Consider the following 15,063-nt stretch of genomic DNA (forward strand, 5'->3'; position numbering starts at 1 on the left):
TGGGAACAGTCTTCAATGACAATACATGGATGCCACTTAACCTCTTGGTGCAATTCTGAAATGATCAGGGTTAGAAGGTAGCCTTTTCTTGGATGTGGGAAAGGCACTTGTGTGGAATTGGGATAACTCTTCGGGATCCTGGAAAAATTGCCACTACAGTATGTGGTGGCCTAAGATTGCCATGCATGAGATCCTAAAACCTAGCCCACCGCCTGGTGTAAATCATGAGCCTACTAATAACTACTGGGAATTAAACTCTTTGGGTAAGAATCAAGAGACACTTATTGTCTTCAAAAGATGACCTTGATTTTTACACTGCAAAGGGGAAATGTATGTAGCGGACATTGAACAGTCTTAACAGTCTTACTGCCACAACTCGCTCCCGGCCCTGTCATACCCACTACTAGGGGACCTTTCTGGTGTTCAAATAAGCTTCCAGACTGTATACTATATCTATTTACTGATGTCCAGAATTTTTTAATCTGTTATGAAATCCGTATTCATTCAAGGTTCATGCTGGATTTTGAGGAAGTCTGTCTGCTTTTTTTTGCTAAAGACTAGCCTAAAATTCTCTATATACTGCGTCTCCACCATCTTAAAGCCAACAATGTGTGGTGGAATTCAGCACACCTATGGCTGGCAAGTGCTAGCCTCCTCATTCTGAGGCATGTGATCATAGTGAGCTCTTTTAAGCCTCCATTCCCTTCTGTCTAGGTTTGGCCATTGTAGCAGTATCCCTGTTTGACTGACCTATATGTCCAGAGTTTCTGAGCTATTGCTAATCCTTGTTGACAGTAGGTTTCAGATTCTTGATATCGTAATCCTTGCTCCCTGAACAAGCACTGCTCCACACTGCTGCCAGGTTTCGTTGCTTTCTGAGATAGTACTATGTAGCGCATCTTTGATTTTTGAACTTTAACTCTTTTTGAAGTTACCCTTTTTTCAGCCTCTGCCTATCTTTCCTCTTACTTAGCTCCAGTTCCTAATCTACTACCTTTTTATCCATACTGCCTTAGCTTCCAGTTTCCTTGTGTTGTTTATTTGTTTGCTGCTGAGCATTAACTTTGCTTTCCCTTCTTTCCCCTCGTACTCTTTGTCGATCAAGGCTGTGTATTTTAACAGTCCATCGTTGCTGTAACTTTCTTATGTGTTCCTATGTGATCACCAGAATGTGTCGGCATAGCTGACAACCTAGTGGTGTTTCTCTCTCACTTTGAGTATTGTCTTTATGTTACTTTTATAACAATATCAAAGCATCAGCCCCACTGCTTTTGCAAGTATATCCTATATGAAGGTGTTTGAAGTCAGTATCTGTAACAGCAATTGTGGTTAAGGAACTTACTGAGCGGTAGCATTACTGCGTGGAGCTCTCGGGTGGCTTACACCACATTCCCTTTAATGTTAATGTTGTTACATGTATGCCTTGCATGCCCGGGTGATAGTTATTCTGCATGCCAAATTGCCTTCTTGGGTACCTGTTCTATCTGAGTGCTGACTTTTAGGTTTCCTTGTGCAGGCCTTCATCATTGGATCCCTTTTTCCACCGGACTCCCTTTGTGATCTTGGGCAGCTCTGCTACCAATATTTCTTTGTGTACACTTCTACACCTGTCCAGAGGACCCTCACAGTAATGACCACAAATTCCTTAAATCAGGCTACTATTTCTACGCTGAGGCAGTGCTCATGATAAGTGGCCATGAGACATTCTTGAAGGGAATAGTTTGAAGCGGGCAATGGTACCCTTAATGAACAAATTGCTTACCTCCAGTAATGCCTCATGTGGTAGAGACATTCTAGTTGCATATTCCTTACAGTTGAATTTCCTCAGATATCAGACTGGATCCAGAGTATTTTCTGAGCCATTTGCGGGCTATTAGGTGGCGTTGATCAGCTCCACTTCCGTCGTTGGCATCATCCACACCAGATATCAAGTTGTGGGTCTTATATAGGCGCCGGCCCCGCACGCTGACGTTTCTTTTGACGACTTTCCATAGCAGAAGTGCAGAGCCATAAAGAACACTCACTACTTATGTGTCAAAACTAAGGCCCTTAAAGGGAGGGGGGATGGGAGGAGTCCCTGTCCATAGAAATCAGTTCACAGAGCGGGGAGAATGGGTAGGTCAATAAGGAATCTGGAACCAGAATATGTGTCTACCAGATAAGGTGTTACCGAAGGCATGTAACTTGTCCATCTCATAGAAACTCCTTGTTGCAGACTGCTAACCTTCAAATATACCCAAGCAATACTGTAGAAAACTGTCTCTTTTGACATGGTCACCCCACTCCCGACACACACACTTTTTCTCTGGTTTCTGTTGCAATTTTTACAGAAAGTGCACTGGGTTCCTGCTAACCAGGACACCAGCGCCAGATCTCTTTCCCCCCAAAACTGCACAGTCATTTTTCCCAATTGGAAAAACCTTTAGCACCCACAATAGTTCCCTGGTAAAAGGTACCCCTGGTACCTGGTGCACTAAAGTAAGGCCCCTGAGGGCTGCAGCACAAATTGTGCCACTCTCATGGACCACTCACCAAGCAGATGGCCAGTTGCCATTGCAGGCTGCGTGTCCTGATGTAGGCAAAACTGAAAACACAACATGGCAAACAGCCTGTGAGCCATGTCCCTTAAATACTGAATGCTATTTATGTAAATCATCTCTATAGCAGGCCTTATAACCACAACACAGTGTGCATTATATTACATGAGGACATATCTGCACGAGCAGATATGCCCCTGCTGTGTCTTTGTCTATTCTCAGACATAGTAAGCAACCAGGGAAGCCATTTTAAATGCATTTTCTAGACACTGGCCACTACGAGTTGCCCAGCTACATGATGGCTTCTCTGAATACAGGGACGTTTGGTATCAAACATCTCAGATTAATAAACCCTCACTGATCCCAGTGAGGGATTTATTAATAATTGCACCCAGAGAGCACTTAGAGGTGCCCCCTGAAAGAAGTCACCTTTAACAGTAGCCAAATCCTCCACCTGAGGGAAAACTATGTAGCTCCTCATGTGTTTCAGCAGAGCAGACAACACTCTGGACAACAAGTTAGAAAACATAGGCTGGGACATCCCTGATGCCATGGCCACTGTTGTTTGAAAAGACCCACTTGCAAGGAAATGGAGCACTGATAGCACCTGCACTTGAGGGGGGATTCCTGTGGGATGGCGGATTGATGACATCAGGTCAGGCTCCAACTGGGTACACAGTTCCTGGATTGTGGCACGGTCAAACCTGTAGGTGATGATTTAATGTCGCTCCTACATTGTCAACAGGTCCACCAGCGGTCGGTACACCGGAGGATTCCGCCATCTCCTCACATGTCCCAGCGGACGGTGCCTAGGAAGGACAACTGCGACCACAGAGTCAAGCAACTCAGAGGTATGTACCTACAGCTACACAGAACACGAAACATAATCCAAAAAGTTGTCTGTAAGTGTGGTGAGTCCAGGCCTAGGTATGTGTGACACAGTTGAAAATGAAGCCATGTGGGCCCCTGAAATGGCGGCTGCCTGACCTCTAAACTGGGACAATGGGATGTGAGGTAACTGCGCTGGCGTTGTACACTGTCGCGGTAGGCGGTCAAAGACCGCTGCGCAATGCTGCATTGGTTAACATTGGACCCTATGGGTCCCAGGAGCCAATGACGAAGTGCGCCAGCGGTGATGATACGCACCGCTGCGGACATTACCACCGCGGACGTGACCGCCATTTTCTATCTGTTCAATCACTCGATACCTGATCTTCGACAGGAGAGGACCTATACTGCAAGTGCTGCTGTGACCTCGGTCTGGAAGAGACAATGGCTCGTGCGTCTAGGGAAAGGGCCCCTGCCTTCACTGAACAGGAGTTGGAGAAGCTCGTGGACGGGCCCCAGTACACGCTACTCTACGGTCCTCCAGACAGCAGACACAAGGGGGTGAGTACACTCTTATTCTGCGGACTTTGCGCGCAGTGAAGGTGTCTGGGTGGGGGAGGAGGCCAGTGGGTTTCCCTAGGCCAGGGCGAGTTCCGTAGGCTAGGCCCCTCCGTAATGCAAACCATTGGCACTCCACCCCACCTCTGTAGAGTGCCAAGTACAGGAATACATGCCCCTGTGTCATCTGTGTGTGCTGATGTCCACCATAGCCATGTAGGCCATATCCCAGGAACTGCATCAGTAGAGCCGAACAGCGCGGCGTAGTGCATGGGGCTGCTGTGTCTGTATTGTCCGCCAACGGTAGCGGTAAGCCATGCACTCAACCTGTCTTTCTTCTGTCGTCCCCCCCCCTTTTTGTGCTCTCCCTGTTCTTTTGTGCATCAGCATCACCAGGCAGAGGTACAGTGGCACCGGAGCACGAGGGAGCTGCATCCCACATGGCCATGGAGGGCCACACCACGGACTCTGAATGCACCAGTGGGACGGAGGGCGAGGGGAGCTTCACGGCCGTCACCGGATCAGCAACCAGCGACACGGACTCTTCCTCCGATGGGAGCTCCCTTGTGGTGGCGGCAAAATCTGTGCCCCCCACTTCTACAGGTAAAGCCACCGCCCTCCCAGCAGCCCCTCAGCCTTCGCCCCGTGCCCGCTCACCCGGGAGGGTGGGCATCACCTTCGCCCTAGGCACCTCAGCCCCTGCCCCCGTCACCTCTGCTGCCCTCAGTGAGGAGGCCATTGACCGCCTCAGGTCACTCACTGTTGGGCAGTCTACCATTGTGAATGCCATCCAGGGTGTAGAAAGGGAGTTGCAACACACTAATGCATTCCTGGAGGGCATTCATTCTGGTCAGGCTGCCCATCATCGAACCCTGCAATCTCTGGCCTCAGCACTGATGGCAGCCATTGTCCCTGTCTCTAGCCTCCCCCCTCCAACATCCTCCACCCAGACCCAATCCCCTGTACCTCTGCATATCCCAAGCACACCATCAGACCAGCCGACACACACGTCAACACACAAGGGAAGCTCAGGCAAACATAGGCACCACACATCCCACAGGCACTCACACAAGCATCACCCACATACAGACACAGTAACATCCACTGCCTCCACTGTGTCCCCCTCCTCCTCCTCGTCTCCCTCCTCCCTCCCAGTCTCGTCTACACTCACACCTGCATGCACTACCTCTACAGCCACTACGTCCCGCACCAGCACACCCACACCATACCCCGCTCACCTGCACTCACCACCCCCACTACCATTTACACGTCCCGTGTCCTCTCCCAGTGTGTCTGTGACGCCCCCTCCCAAAGTACACAAACGCGGGCACACACACACCCAACATCCATCCACCTCACGACAGCCTCCAGAACATGCACCTGCACCCAAATCATCAAAAGTTACACCTCCTACAACCACCACCTCTTTCTCTACTCCCAGACCCCCTCCAGCTACCCGTACCAGTGTTCCTAAGAAACTTTTCCTGAGCAACGTTGACCTCTTTCCCACCACCCCCCCCCTCCAATTCATAGGTCCCGTACTAGCACCTCAGCCAAAAAATCTCCGGTACCAGTGGTGCCTGTTAGAGGTATGTGGGGTGCACTAGGCACCAGGGCAGCCAGTGTGACACGGAGCCAAAGCACAGCCAGTACCCCCCATGAAGCACTAGAAGTTGGTCAGTGCCCGACGGGATAGGGGGAAGACACCAGCCGGCAAAGCCGCTCACAAGGGTCCCGGGGGGAGTGTCGAGTCAGCTGTAACTCCTCCCAAGGTGGGGAAGGGGCAGAAGAAAGCGCCAAAGTCTGGGAAGAGCAGCACGGCAGAGAAGGCTGCCATCATCCCCGCTTCCCAGGAGGCCACCGCCAGCCCGATCGTCAGTGGCCAGGAGGCCACCGCCAGAGTCAGTGCCCAGGAGGGCAGTCCCATCGTCACTGGTCAGGAGACCACCGCCAGAGTCAGTGCCCAGGAGGGCAGTCCCATTGTCACTGGTCAGGAGACCACCGCCAGAGTCAGTGCCCAGGAGGGCAGTCCGATCGTCAATGGTCAGGAGACCACCGCCAGAGTCAGTGCCCAGGAGGGCCCCGGCAGCCACAGCCCCGCTGGGCAATGAGGGACCGCCATGGCAAACACCAGGTCAGAGACAGCAAAGTCAAGCACCGCTGTACAGGGTAAGCACCGCTGAACAGGGCAAAGACCGCTATGGCAAGCACCGCTGAACAGGTCAGAAACTGCAAAGTCCAGCACCGCTGAAAAGGGCAAAGACCGCCATGGCAAGCACCGCTGAACAGGTCAGAAACTGCAAAGTCCAGCACCGCTGAACAGGGCAAAGACCGCCATGGCAAGCACCGCTGAACAGGGCAAGCACCGCCAACTCAAGCACCGGTAGCCCATGTGCGGCAGGTGCAGTGATGGAACTGGGACTGTCACAGGGAGAGTGATGCACTCTGGGCACCAGTCCCCTTCCAGAACCAGTAGAGAACAGCATCCACTACCTCAGTCCTTAACAGGATGAAGCACTCTGGGCACCAGTCCCCCTCCAGAACCAGTGGAGACTGTCATCCACTTGAGAGACTAAGGCTTTGCACTCCCCAGGATTAAGCAGTGGGCTAACCACCCACTGTAGAGACTTGAGAGACTGTGGCTTTGCACTCCCCAGGATGGTACAGTGGGCAACCCACCCACTGTAGAGACTTGAGAGACTATGGCTTTGCACTCCCCAGGATGGTACAGTGGGCAACCCACCCACTGTAGAGACTTGAGAGACTGTGGCTTTGCACTCCCCAGGATGGTATAGTGGTCAACCCACCCACTGGAGAGACTTGAGAGACTGTGGCTTTGCACTCACCAGGATGGTACAGTGGGCAACCCACCCACTGTAGAGACTTGAGAGACTGTGGCTCCCCAGGATACATCAATGGGCATGAAGCCCCCTCGTGGATCTGGCGTTGTGCTGTCATCGGGCTGAGGTGCCCTCCCTTCCCTTCCCCCTGAGGTGCCTGTTGTATTTCGATATGATGCCCCTGTAGTGTTCTCTCCGTTTTGCTCAGGTATCGTGTGTGGGCCTCGCCCATGCATTTTGGGCCCACTGGTCCATGGACATTAAATGGTGCATACCTGCACTACTAATCGTGATGTTTCTTTTGTTGAATGTGAAATTATATCTGTATATATTTGCTTACTGTATTTTTATATATTACAATGGTTGCGCTCATTTCCTTTTGTCTTTGCATTCTTCCGGGGGGTTTTGGGGTTGTTACTGTTATGTTTGGATATGCATTGGTGTGTGTGTTGTAGTGGGTGAGGGTCAGGGTGGGGGTGGGGGTGTTGCGTGTGTGTGTCCCTGACTTTTGCCTCCCCGTCCCCTATGTCATAGGTGCAGTACTCACCGTTGTCTTCGGCGCCTGCGTTGCTGATGGTCGTACAGAAGCAGGAAGACTATTGCAGGGAGTATTTGGAATTCCGGCTCCATGGTGCCCTCCTTCCTCGTGGAGTGTGTAGAGGTGAGCGTTTTCCCATTGAAATGGCTGTTTCTGCCGTGTTTTTATCCACGGTGAATCCGCCCCGGAAAAGGTGGCGGATTGGTAGGTTGTGATACTGTGGACGGTACTTTGTCTCCCGCCTGTCTGTTGGCGGTGACTGCCGCGCTGCTTGTCTGTACCGCTGTGGCGGTCGGAGTGTTAAAGTGGCTGTATTTGTTGGCGGTTTCCGCCACGGTCATAATTCCCTTTTTTTTCCGCCGGCCTGTTTGCGGTCTTACCGCAGCTTTAACACCGTCAGGGTTGTAATGACCCCCTATATGTTTTGTTCAGTTTAGCTGCCTATTGGCTTTGACATGGCATTAGCCATTACATTTTGTATTCAGTTTAGCTGCCTACTGGCTTTGACATGGCATTAGCCATTACATTCTGTATTCAGTTTAGCTGCCTATTGGCTTTGACATGTTATTAGACATTACATTTGATATTCAGTTTAGCTGCCTATTGGCTTTGAAATGACATTAGCCATTAGATTTGATATTTAGGTTAGCTGCCTATTGGCTTTAACGTGGAGTTAGACATTGCAGTTGAGACATTGCAGATGAGCTGTGTTTTTCCAAGCTGTGTTTTTCCACAAGGTGAACCAAGCTGTTTTCTTCACACCAGACCTTAGCTGATAAGAGCACGTAGATTTTGTGTTTACCTCGCTATCCAGTCTGAGAGCGAGTGAGCTCAGGAGAATTGGCCCCTCTCCAAGGTTATTCGGCTCTCACACTGAGTTTGCTTTTAAGGATGACTCTGGGCTACAGTGAATTAGATTTAAATCTGCTTGACTTCAGACAGGAGCTAGATGTCAGTTGCCTGCCTCCCGTTTGGGTAGAGAATCTCTTTCTCGCAGTTGACCGGAGTCATCAACTTGCAGACCCCAGAAAGATGAAGCTGAATATAGGCCCTACTTGCCCATACGGTGATGAATTTTGACTTTTATGCTTTGCTTTGAAGTTATGCTATAATAAATGTCTTCACCTATATTTGCTGTGTACATTCCAACTGGGAAGTACTTTGATATATTTAGCTTTCATTGCTGCGACTACTTTTGAACGTGTGTTTCCAATCTACTAATTTCGTCTCTCAGGAACTTGTGTGTGGGGAATTAACAACAATAAATGTCTTCTTTAAACTCAGAAGTGCATTCCAGAGAGGTTCTGTTAGCTCGGATATGAGATAAGAGGGAAAGCAGAACCTTATGGCGTAGTCAGGAGTTTTGGGAGTCAAACTGGAAATTGGAAGTGCACAATTTAAAAGTGTAATTGTTTTTTGTTGTTTAGAGAATTACAGAAGCACGGCAGACCATGTTTGAAAATGCATGTGAAGTTAAACTGCCTGATGGTGCTGTGTGAAACATGTTTTCTTGCTGTGATGAAGCATATTTAGAAAATGTGTCTTTTGAAAGCAATGATGTTCATTTTGTTTTTGACAGAAGGGTTTGGATACTTTTATCTGCTTACAGAAAAATGCAGGAGAGATGTAGGCAGTTAGAACATGAAAATAAGAATTTACGTGAGCAAATCAGCCAGAACACATTAATGAAAGATAATGCTGGAATCTATAAAACTGCTGTTTTAGAAGAATCTGGCTTTTCCCATTCCAGTAATGAGGGGGTTAAGACAGCTGTGAGCCAGTCTGAGCCTCTGTGTGTACCGGGCATGGAACAAGATACCCCTCAGTTTTTGGCAGTTGAAGTACATTCCTTAACTGGTAACACTGAGAACAGAACTCAGAATGTTATTTACAGACCGCTTCTGCAAAGAAAGGAAAATGTCACTTACCCAGTGTACATCTGTTCGTGGCATTAGTCGCTGCAGATTCACATGCTGTGCATAGTCCGCCGTCTGGTGTTGGGTCGGAGTGTTACAAGTTGTTTTTCTTCGAAGAAGTCTTTTCGAGTCACGAGACCGAGGGACTCCTCCCACTTCAGTTCCATTGCGCATGGGCGTCGACTCCATCTTAGATTGTTTTTCCCGCAGAGGGTGAGGTAGGAGTTGTGTATGCTAATAATAGTGCCCATGCAATGGAATAAATACGTATGTACAAAATGAAGGTTTAATGTAATATATTTACAAATATACAAATGTTTGAGATCTACTTCTAAACGGCTACAGGCTCCCGGGGAGGAGGGTGGGCGCATGTGAATCTGCAGCGACTAATGCCACGAACAGATGTACACTGGGTAAGTGACATTTTCCGTTCAGTGGCATGTGTAGCTGCAGATACACATGCTGTGCATAGACTAGTAAGCAGTTATCTCCCCAAAAGCGGTGGTTCAGCCAGTAGGAGTGGAAGTAGTTTGAAATAAAGTTCTTAGTACGGCTTGACCTACTGTGGCCTGTTGTGCAGATAACACATCTACACAGTAGTGTTTAGTAAATGTATGAGGCGTAGACTATGTTGCTGCCTTACATATTTCGGTCATTGGAATATTTCCTAGAAAGGCCATAGTAGCACCTTTCTTTCTGGTTGAGTGTGCCTTTGGTGTAATAGGCAGTTCTCTCTTTGCTTTAAGATAGCAGGTTTGGATGCACTTTACTATCCATCTGGCGATACCTTGTTTTGAAATTGGATTTCCTGTATGAGGTTTTTGGAAGGCAATAAATAGTTGTTTTGTTTTCCTAATTTGTTTTGTCCTGTCAATGTAGTACATTAGCGCTCTCTTGATGTCTAATGTATGTAGTGCTCTTTCAGCTATTGAATCTGGCTGTGGGAAGAACACTGGTAATTCCACTGTTTGGTTTAAGTGGAACGGTGAGATAACCTTTCGTAAGAATTTTGGATTTGTTCTTAGAACGACCTTATTTTTGTGTATTTGAATCAATGGTTCTTGTATGGTAAACGCCTGTATTTCACTTACTCTTCTTAGAGATGTGATGGCAATGAGAAATGCAACTTTCCACGTTAAGTATTGCATTTCACAAGAATGCATGGGTTCGAAAGGTGGACCCATGAGCCTTGTTAAAACAATGTTGAGGTTCCAGGAAGGAACAGGTGGTGTCCTTGGTGGTATAATTCTCTTTAGGCCCTCCATAAACGCTTTAATGACGGGTATTCTAAATAGGGAAGTTGAATGAGTAATCTGCAGGTAAGCAGATATTGCTGCGAGATGTATTTTTATGGAAGAGAAAGCTAGATTTGATTTTTGTAAATGTAGTAAATATCCTACTACATCTTTTGGAGATGCATGCAATGGTTGGACTTGATTATTATGGCAGTAACAAACAAATCTTTTCCATTTACTTGCATAGCAGTGTCTAGTGGATGGTCTTCTAGCTTGTTTTATGACCTCCATACACTCTTGTGTGAGGTTTAAGTGTCCAAATTCTAGGATTTCAGGAGCCAAATTGCTAGATTCAGCGATGCTGGGTTTGGATGCCTGATCTGTTGTTTGTGTTGTGTTAACAGATCTGGCCTGTTGGGTAGTTTGACATGAGGTACTACTGACAGGTCTAGTAGTGTGGTATACCAAGGTTGTCTTGCCCATGTTGGTGCTATTAATATGAGTTTGAGTTTGTTTTGACTCAATCTGTTTACTAGATATGGAAGGAGAGGGAGAGGGGGAAAAGTGTACGCAAATATCCCTGACCAATTCATTCATAGAGCATTGCCTTGAGAATGCCGGTGTGGGTACCTGGATGCGAAGTTTTGGCATTTTGCGTTTTCTTTTGTTGCAAATAGGTCTATTTGAGGTGTTCCCCAAATATGGAAGTAAGTGTTCAGGATTTGGGGGTGAATTTCCCATTCGTGGACCTGTTGGTGATCCCGAGAGAGATTGTCTGCTAGCTGGTTCTGGATCCCTGGAATAAATTGTGCTATTAGGCGAATGTGGTTGTGAATTGCCCAATGCCATATTTTTTGTGTTAGGAGACACAACTGTGTCGAGTGTGTTCCCCCCTGTTTGTTTAAATAATACATTGTCGTCATGTTGTCTGTTTTGACAAGAATGTATTTGTGGGTTATCATTGGTTGGAATGCTTTCAACGCTAGAAATACTGCTAACAATTCTAGGTGATTTATATGAAACTTTCTTTGATGTACGTCCCATTGTCCTTGGATGCTGTGTTGATTGAGGTGTGCTCCCCACCCTGTCATGGAAGCATCTGTTGTTATCACGTATTGTGGCACTGGGTCTTGGAAAGGCCGCCCTTTGTTTAAATTTGTACTGTTCCACCATAGAAGCGAGATGTATGTTTGGCGGTCTATCAACACCAGATCTAGAAGTTGACCCTGTGCATGTGACCATTGTGATGCTAGGCACTGTTGTAAGGGCCGCATGTGCAATCTTGCGTTTGGGACAATGGCTATGCATGAGGACATCATGCCTAGGAGTTTTAATACCATCTTTGCGTGCATCTTTTGTGTTGGATACATAGCTTGTATCACCTTGTGAAAATTTTGAACCCTTTGTGGACTTGGAGTGGCTATCCCTTTTGTTGTGTTGATTGTCGCTCCTAAGTATTGCTGTGTTTGACACGGCAAAAGGTGTGACTTTGCATAGTTGATGGAGAAACCCAGTTTGTAAAGGGTTTGTATAACATAATCTGTGTGGTGTGAACACTTCGTTCGCGAGTTGGTTTTGATTAACCAATCGTCTAGGTACGGGAACACGTGTATTTGCTGCCTCCTGATATGTGCAGCTACTACTGCTAGACATTTTGTAAAGACTCTTGGTGCTGTTGTTATTCCGAATGGCAACACTTTGAATTGGTAATGTATTCCTTTGAATACGAACCTTAGGTATTTCCTGTGCGAGGAATGTATCGGTATATGGAAATACGCGTCTTTTAGATCTAACGTTGTCATGTAGTCTTGCTGTTTCAGTAGTGGTAATACGTCTTGTAACGTGACCATGTGAAAGTGGTCTGATTTGATGTAGGTGTTTAGTGTTCTGAGATCTAATATTGGTCTCAGACTTTTGTCCTTTTTCGGTATTAGAAAGTACAGTGAGTAAACTCCTGTGTTCTTTTGTGTTTTTGGTACTAATTCTATTGCGTCTTTTTGCAGTAATGCTTGAACTTCTAGTCCTAGAAGGTCTATATGCTGTTTTGACATATTGTGTGTTTTCGGTGGGACGTTTGGAGGGAGTTGGAGAAATTCTATGCAATAACCATGTTGGATAATTGCTAAGACCCAAGTGTCTGTTGTTATTTCCTCCCATGATTTGTGGAACTGGCTTAGTCTTCCCCCCACTGGTGTTGTGTGAAGGGTTTGTGTGACCTGTGAGTCACTGTTTATTTTGAGGGGTTTTGGGACCCTGAAACTTTCCCCGGTTTCTTGGGAATTGGCCCCCACTGTATTGGCCTCGAAAGCCACCCCTTTGATATTGTCCCTGGTAGGTAGGTGGTCTTGTTTGTGAGGTGCTGGCTTCTGTGGCTTGACCTCGAAACCCTCCTCTGAAAGTTGTTTTGCGAAATGTGCCAAATGTGCCTCTGCCCTGCGGGGAATAGAGTGCGCCCATGGCTTTGGCTGTGTCAGTGTCCTTCTTTAATTTTTCAATTGCAGTGTCCACTTCTGGGCCAAACAATTGCTGTTCATTGAACGGCATATTGAGCACTGCCTGTTGTATCTCAGGTTTGAAGCCAGATGTGCGCAGCCATGCGTGCCTCCTTATTGTCACAGCAGTATTTATTGTTCTTGCAGCTGTATCTGCTGCATCCATAGAAGAACGTATTTGGTTGTTGGAGATATTTTGTCCCTCTTCAACCACTTGTTTCGCTCGTTTCTGGAATTCTTTGGGGAGGTGCTCGATGAGATGCTGCATCTCGTCCCAATGGGCCCTGTCGTATCGCGCTAGGAGTGCTTGCGAGTTGGCGATGCGCCACTGATTTGCAGCTTGTGCTGCAACCCTTTTCCCAGCTGCATCAAACTTGCGGCTCTCCTTGTCCGGAGGTGGTGCGTCGCCTGATGTCTGCGAGTTGGCTCTTTTACGAGCTGCTCCTACGACTACTGAATCTGGTGTCAGTTGTGATGTAATAAAAGCAGGGTCTGTGGGCGGTGCCTTGTATTTTTTCTCCACCCTTGGAGTTATTGCTCTGCTTTTAACAGGCTCCTTGAAAATCTGTTTAGCGTGCCTTAGCATTCCCGGGAGCATGGGAAGGCTTTGATAATGGCTGTGGGTGGAGGACAGGGTGTTAAAGAGGAAGTCATCCTCAATAGGCTCCGAATGTAGAGATACATTATGAAATTCGGCTGCCCTAGCTACCACCTGTGCATATGCTGTACTGTCCTCAGGTGGTGAGTGTTTAGTTGGGTACGACTCTGGACTATTGTCCGATACTGGAGCATCATAGAGGTCCCATGCTGCCTGATCATCCTGGCTCATGGTGGTATGAGCTGGTGATTGTGGTGGAGTCTGTGCCGGTGATACATGAGTTGAGTGTGGTGGAGAGGGTGGTGGAGTTACCCTCTTTACCACCTTTGCTTGTGGTGGCTTGTCTTGTTGCTGGAAGTCAAGTTTCCTTGTCCTTCTGATTGGGGGAAGAGTGCTGATTTTCCCTGTACCCCTTTGGATAAAGATCCGCTTTTGCGTGTGATCTACCTCTGTAGTTTGTAATTCCTCCTCAAATCTGTGTCTTTTTAGTTGGGAGGACAGTGATTGTTCCTCTGAGTAGGAACTGGTTTTTGGTTCGGTTGCCGGGTGTTTTGGCACCGAAACCGTGTCTTTAGTTGTTTTCGGCTCCGACGAGATCTTTCTCTTTTTCGGTGTCTTGGCCTCTCGGTGCCGACCATCTTCGGTGCCGCTATCTCTGTGCCGAGCAGCTTCGGTGCCGCTGTCTCTGTGTCGAGTAGCTTCGGTGCCGCTATCTCGGTGTCGAGCCTTTTCTGCACCACTTTCTCGGTCCCGAGAGTGTTGCGTGCCTGTGTCTCGACCTGAGTCGGACGACCTCGGCACCAGCTCGCCCTTTTTCGGTGCCGATGGACGGTCACCTAATTTATGGGTTATGCCATGGCCTGTTGGCAGTGGCGTCCCCTGGGCTTTGTCTGTTTTTTCGTGTGATCTTTCTTTCGACGTCTTACTCACGGTTGGTTGCTCGTCGACGTTGAATTCTTCGGAATCCGATTCGCGGATGGAAAAAGTTTCTTCTTCTTCCTCCTCATCCTCGAACCCTTGTTGTCCTGTCGGCGTGGAAGCCATCTGCAACCTCCTGGCTCTTTGGTCCCTGAGCGTTTTCCTCGACTGAAACGCGCGACAGGCCTCACACGACTCTTCCTTGTGCTCGGGGGACAGGCACAAGTTACAGACCAAATGTTGGTCTGTATAAGGATATTTACTGTGGCATTTAGGACAGAATCGGAACGGGGTCCGTTCCATCAGTCTCGATGTTGCACGCGGTCGGGCCGACCAGGCCCCGACGGGGGATCGAAAATACCCCGAAGGGTTACCGGAGCTCTTTAAGGCTCGGTGTCGATTTGCCCTAACTATCCCGATACCGAACGAAACAATACCGACGAATTTTCCGTTGATTCTGACTAACTTTCCGACCCGAAACACGGAGCGAAAAGGAACACGTCCGAACCCGATGGTGGAAAAAAAACAATCTAAGATGGAGTCGACGCCCATGCGCAATGGAACCGAAGTGGGAGGAGTCCCTCGGTCTCGTGACTCGAAAAG

At 48.0% G+C, this 15,063-nt stretch overlaps 1 protein-coding gene across 2 annotated transcripts in view; it reads right to left on the reverse strand.

Annotated features, from left to right (window-relative positions):
• The window catches only part of BRWD3 (bromodomain and WD repeat domain containing 3), a 993,456-nt gene that overhangs the window by 369,720 nt on the left and 608,673 nt on the right, over window positions 1–15,063 (reverse strand). The window lies entirely within an intron of this gene.

The sequence above is a fragment of the Pleurodeles waltl genome, chromosome 2_1, assembly GCF_031143425.1.
Source record: "Pleurodeles waltl isolate 20211129_DDA chromosome 2_1, aPleWal1.hap1.20221129, whole genome shotgun sequence".
Taxonomy (NCBI): domain Eukaryota; kingdom Metazoa; phylum Chordata; class Amphibia; order Caudata; family Salamandridae; genus Pleurodeles; species Pleurodeles waltl.